Genomic DNA, 6,000 nt, shown 5'->3' with positions numbered 1-6,000 from the left:
AGATAACAGACTACTTTCCAGGCGGTCTGATGAGTTGGCCGTTAAGGAGTCCCTGGCTCTAAGTGTGCAGTGTGCGGGTTCTGTGTCCAACATGGCCCAACGCCTATTTGCTCGAACCCGTCAAGTTGAATCGTTGGCGGCTGAAGTGATGAGTCTCAAACAGGAGATCAGAGGGCTCAAGCATGAGAATAAACAGTTGCACAAGCTTGCACACAACTATGCCACAAACATGAAGAGGAAAATTGACCAGATGCAGGAATCTGATGGTCAGATCTTACTTGATCATCGGAGGTTTGTGGGTTTGTTCCAGCAGCATTTACCTTCGTCTTCTGGGGCTGTACCGACTGCTGAGGCTTCAAACAGCCAACCTCTAACGCCTTCTCTTCCTGGAGCTCTGCCGAGTTGTGAGGCGCCACCTGATCGTCCTTGAATATCCCCTCTTGTAAATTTGATTTGATTTGATTTTTTTTTTTAAATTTATGTATAATTTCCAGAAAAATAAATAAAATGGACCTTCTATTTCTCTCTATGCATTTGTTTTTTTTTTCTTTTTCTTTTGGTGCTGGATGCACCAAGTTCCATCATTTTTTTTTTTTTATTATTATTTTTTTTTATGTTTATTTATTTATTTATTTTTTTTTTTTTTACAATATTTATTTTTTATTTATTTTTTTTGCTTTCTTTCTTTCTGCACATGGTGCCCATGCACCACCAGAAACTTTTGATCTGCCATGGGGCTGTACCCCATCTTTGATCCACCATTCCTCTTTTTTTTTCACGTGGTGCCAGATGCACCACTTTGCTTTGCTCCACCATCCTATTTTTTTAATATATCTTTTTTGTATAAATGTTGATGATGGGTAAAGAAATTTGCAGGCAGCGGAGCAAGGAGGACGGAGAAGATGGTGCTTCGAGCTTCACGACCGGCTAGTCGTTTGACGGCGGTCGTTGAAGTCGTTGGCAGCTGCGGTGGAAGATGGGCAAAGAGGAGCGGTGCAGCTTTGGAAGTAGCAGGAGATGACGGAGAAGGAGTCCCGCTCGATGGTGTTTGAGATTGGGTTGCCCCATGCATTCACAAGTTTTTTTTTTGTTTGATGTATAGTGGTTTAGAGCAGCCACCACGGCATTCCCAAGTACATCCTTACCTCGAACCTTGCGGGGACCAACTTCTGCTTGGGAACGATCCTGCAGTGATGAAGGTGGACTTGGCGAGGCGGAGTGCTAAGACCGGGAGCTGGGTTCAGTAGATGAAGACTCGAAGTTGATGCCGGCGTTGTGGCGACGGAAGCGTTGTGCAGCAACGTTGTGGGCCCTGGCGTCCGTTTGGCTACGGGACCACGCTTTTGTACTTGGAGGAAGGGAGCTTCCGAGACTCGACCTCGAAGCTGCCGGTGCCGCCGCTGTTGCTGAGCTTTGAGTCCAGAAGTGCACTGCCCGTGCTGATGTTGCCGATGCGGGGGTTCAACGGTAAGCTGGTCTTCGATGAGGTCATCGACGGAAACAAGGTCATCGACAATGGTGAGCATGATCTGCAACTTCTTGATCCCGTAACCAACGGAAACCAATTTCGATGCGCCCCAGAAGAGACCCTCCATCTCGACACTCCGAACAGCCTCATCGAGCTTCTTCATGTCAGACTCATCGTCCCAAGGCTTGACATCCAAAAGAACAGAGGATTTTCCACTCTCCTTATTTGTAGACGCCTTTTTGGCTGCCGCCAACTCCGCCTCGACAGCTATGAAATTCTTCCGGCGACCGTTGGATCTTCGCCATGTGTCTCTTGCCCTCTCCCTATCTCGGGTTTCTGAAAACGTTGATATTTGGTGCCTCAAAACATTGATATGAGGCGGTCGTAGATCTGCTCACCGCTGAATGTAACGAGAGCGATGCCGAGGCCAGGAGTGGCGTGGTGGAGCTGATTGGAAAGCACGGGGTGCTTCATCTACTCGTCCCTCATCCTAAAGAAATCCCATGTCGTCCCCAGCGTCTTCTTACACGCTTTACGTATCCATGGTGCAGCATCAGAAACAAGGTGTACTCGAATAAACTATGTTCCTCGCTGATCCAGCAACATAACACGAAATTCTTCACCTGCTTTACATATCCATCCACTGGATTTAGTTGGTCGGGGGCCTCAGATCCAAGTCCACCTTGTAGATATAATAGGTATGGCAATTGTTGTTCTTCTTTACTAACTGAAACAACTTCGCGAGCGAAGACTGAGATCTTAGGCGAAGCGGTACGATCGACGGAGTAGTCAAGGGGCACAGTGAATCGGTGGTCTCGGAGTCGGAGCTCCGGCACCGAAAACCATTTCTCGGCAGCATGGTCTGGCGATGATACGGCAGACGCGGCGGTCTGTACAGACATGGCTGTTACCGTACGGAGTGAGCTTCGGCTTCGACCCGACTTCCAGTCTGAACCGGAACGGCGATCCAAACTTGACAATGTCCTCCACGACGAACCGGTCCTGGTTGCATTTCACCGGGTACACGCCCTGGTAATGGGAGCCGTAGTCGTGGGACCGGATTGCCAGATCGAAGGCGTCCTGGAGCGATCGAGCCTGTTCTTGAGCACATCGGGCAGGCGATCAATGAGCGGTAGCTGCAACCCGAGCCCACAGTCCGGTTTCGGATCCAAAAAACCTCTTCACGATCTTCAGCAGATCGATCTCCTGGTGCGGCATTTGACGGAGGCAATGGTCAACGGGAGTGGAAGACGGCATAGGAAATCTTGGGGTGGACCCGGAAGCAGCACTGAAGTAGTTATTTGACGACGAGGCGTTCCCAGAGGACGACGTCGTTGAGGCGGCGGAGGCCGACGAAGTTGAAGGGAAATGCTTTTGGGTGTCCTGGCAGTGGGGATGAGTGAGTGATTAGAAGATGGGGTTGGAGTTGTGTGCTCTGCTGGGCTGCACTGTGGGCCAAGGAGAAATGAGGAAGAAGACAAGCTGGAGTTTGGGCCCGTTGTGGCTTGAGCCCTTTTGCTGCTGGGCCGAGACACTCATATATTATATATATATATATATATTTTTTTTTTCTTTTCTTTTGTTTTTTTTTTTTTCTAAATACATAATAACATATGTATTTTTTTTTTTTTTTTTTTGAAGAAATTGTATCTCTTTTTTTTTTCTCTTTTTTTTTTTCTTTTTTTTTTCTAAATACATAATAACATATGTATTCAAAATTTTTTTTCGAAGAAACTGTAATTTAATTTTGTACAAAGAAAATTGCAAATTTTCTTAACAAAAATAAATTTGTAATGAAATTGACCTTCTTTAATAAAACATTTATTCTTTTGATTTTGATGTGATTGAACTCGAAATTTCGAATATTCAAGCTGCCTACGTACCCCTCTAAAGAAGAGATCAAGTCGTAACGTAGTTCAAATACATGCATATTTTTTTTTCTTGGTATTTTCTTTTTGTGCCGTTTGCAGTTTCAACTCGTGCAGGCAAGGAGCGTTGGTGTCGTTTGCAGTTTCAACTCGTGCAGACAAGGAGCGTTGGTGTTGCCTTTTATGCTCGTGCAGACCAGGAGCATTGTGCCATGCAGTTTAGGCTCGTGCGGGCGAGGAGCCTTGTGTCTTGCAGTTTAGGCTCTTACAGACAATGAGCTTTGGTGAATTTGTCAAGCAATTTTGGAGAGGCGTTCCTCACAATCTTCATAGCAAGGAGCCTTGACCGAGTGATTGAAGAAGTCTTCGGGCAAGAAATCACGCATCGTGATGGGGATGGACGATCTATATGTCGAAATTTCATCATCTTCAACACGTTCACGTTGCTTCGAAGGTTGACAAGAGCTGCTTTGCCCCCTTTCCGATTGGCGGACTTGTGGAGGAGACGTATGCTTCTTGTGCAATTTCTTAGGAGTGACTTGAGTCCATCCTTCAACTTTGCTTGTCTTGGAGGATGCCCCCAACGGTTGAGGTGAAAACTTTGAGTCGGAAGAGCCAGAAGTGAAGGTGGTATAGTTTGACTTCACCACATCGTCCAGATCTAGCTCGATGATTCCTTTCTGAGCCAACTTCATGATGAGATCTTTCAGCACAAAACATTTTTCTGTCGGATGACTGATGAAGCGGTGGAATTTACAGTACCTTGGACTGTCGGTACGATTCATCTCTTCCGGCCGTCTGCACTCAGGCAAACTGATCACCTTTTTGTCCAACAGGTCATCCAGCATGGCAACTACAGCAGAGTCGGGGAATGGATAAATCTTTTCCTCAAGCTCCTTCAAAGTGCGTCTACGCATCTCTTGATCACGAAAAGCTTCGGTTTGAATCGCCTTGCCTCGTGTGGAGATTTTGACGGGAGCTGTGTTGACCGTCATCGCTTCCTTGGTGGGTTTCCATGCAGCCTTTTCCACCTTTGTCCCAAGAACTTTGTCGTTCTTGTAGTCGGCGATCGGTTCTTTCTTCCCATGATGAGCGATGCTCAACTCCATGTCATGAGCGCGAGTGGCCAATTCCTCGAAGGTCCGTGGTTTAATGCCTTGAAGGATGTATTGCAAACCCCATTGCATGCCTTGGATGCACATCTCGATTGAAGAGGTTTCCGAGAGCCTGTCTTTACAGTCGAGGCTTAGAGTGCGCCATCTGTTGATGTAGTCAATGACTGGCTCGTCCTTCCACTGCTTTGTGCTCGTTAGTTCTAGCATGCTCACAGTGCGGCGGGTACTATAGAAGCGGTTGAGGAATTCCCGCTCTAACTGCTCCCAGCTGTTGATGGACTCAGGCTCTAGGTCTGTGTACCACTCAAAGGCGTTTCCTTTCAGCGAGCGCACAAACTGCTTGGCGAGGTAATCCCCTTCGGTTCCTGCGTTGTTGCAAGTTTCAACGAAGTGGGCAACGTGCTGTTTCGGGTTTCCCTTTCCATCAAATTGCATGAACTTTGGTGGTTGATATCCCCTCGGCATTTTTAGGGCATCAATCTTCTTGGAATAGGGCTTCGAGTAGAACAAGGAGGTATGTGAGCTCCCTTCGTACTGTGCCTTGATGGTGTTGGTGATCATCTCCTGCAGCTGCTGGATAGAAAGAGATCCCATGAGTGCCGCTGCTTGGTCTGGCTCCGGCTTCCCATCGATTTTCTTCACCGGGGGTTCTTCGTCTCCGCCAGCTCCTCCCTTTAGTGGATCATCTTCTGGGTCGGGTTTATCGTCGTCCTGCGCCTCCAGTCGGTTGACTAGTGCTGCAATTTGCAAGTCTTTTTCTTCCACAGTTCGGGTTAGCCTTGCGATTGCTTCATTCATTTGAGCCAGTTGTTCTTCAACGGAGGTAACGCCGATAGTCATGACTTGTGCGACCAATAGACGTGACTTTCCTTTAGACATCCAGGATGCTGATGAAGAACGTCGTTGGCTGCTTTGGGATGTCATCTTGTGTGCCCCAACATCGTGCTTCGGTGCCCCCAGTGAGGTCAGGTTGATGACATACTCACACCTTGGATGCTCCCCTTGCTCTTTTAGCGGCACCAATTTTGAAGTGGCATGTTGAGGAGCGGTTGTGGCGCCAATGGATTGTCCGTTTGCGGCAGAAGTGCTTAGGATCCTTCCTTCAGTGGTTGCGAGAATGGCTTGTCCCTTGCTTGATGCCATTGACTTTGAGGTGTGCTTGGATTCCTTGAACGGAGAAAGAGATGAGAGGTAGAGATTATCCCACCGGGCGTGCCAATTTGTGAACACGGAAAATTCCTGAAACGAAAGAGACAAGAACAACGACGTGCACAAACAAATATTATGTATTTGATGATTTTGGGTTACAATCTCTCTCTAATTTGATCCTCTGATTCGATCTCCGTAAGGTGTTGATTTGTGGGATGTGCGATTGATCCAAGGGCCGTCGAGGCTTGATCTTGGATGAACGAGGATGAACGGATCTTCAATGGCTTTTGAGCTTGATCTTGAAGAATGGTGATTGACGGATCTTCAAGGGCTTTTGGGCTTGATCTTGAAGAACAGTGATGAACGGATTTCCGAGGGCTTTTGGGCTTGAACTCGAAGA

Source organism: Malus domestica, chromosome 10 (assembly GCF_042453785.1).
Source record: "Malus domestica chromosome 10, GDT2T_hap1".
Lineage (NCBI taxonomy): Eukaryota > Viridiplantae > Streptophyta > Magnoliopsida > Rosales > Rosaceae > Malus > Malus domestica.
The sequence above is the reverse complement of the archived record's forward strand: the minus strand, read 5'-3'. Positions refer to the sequence as shown.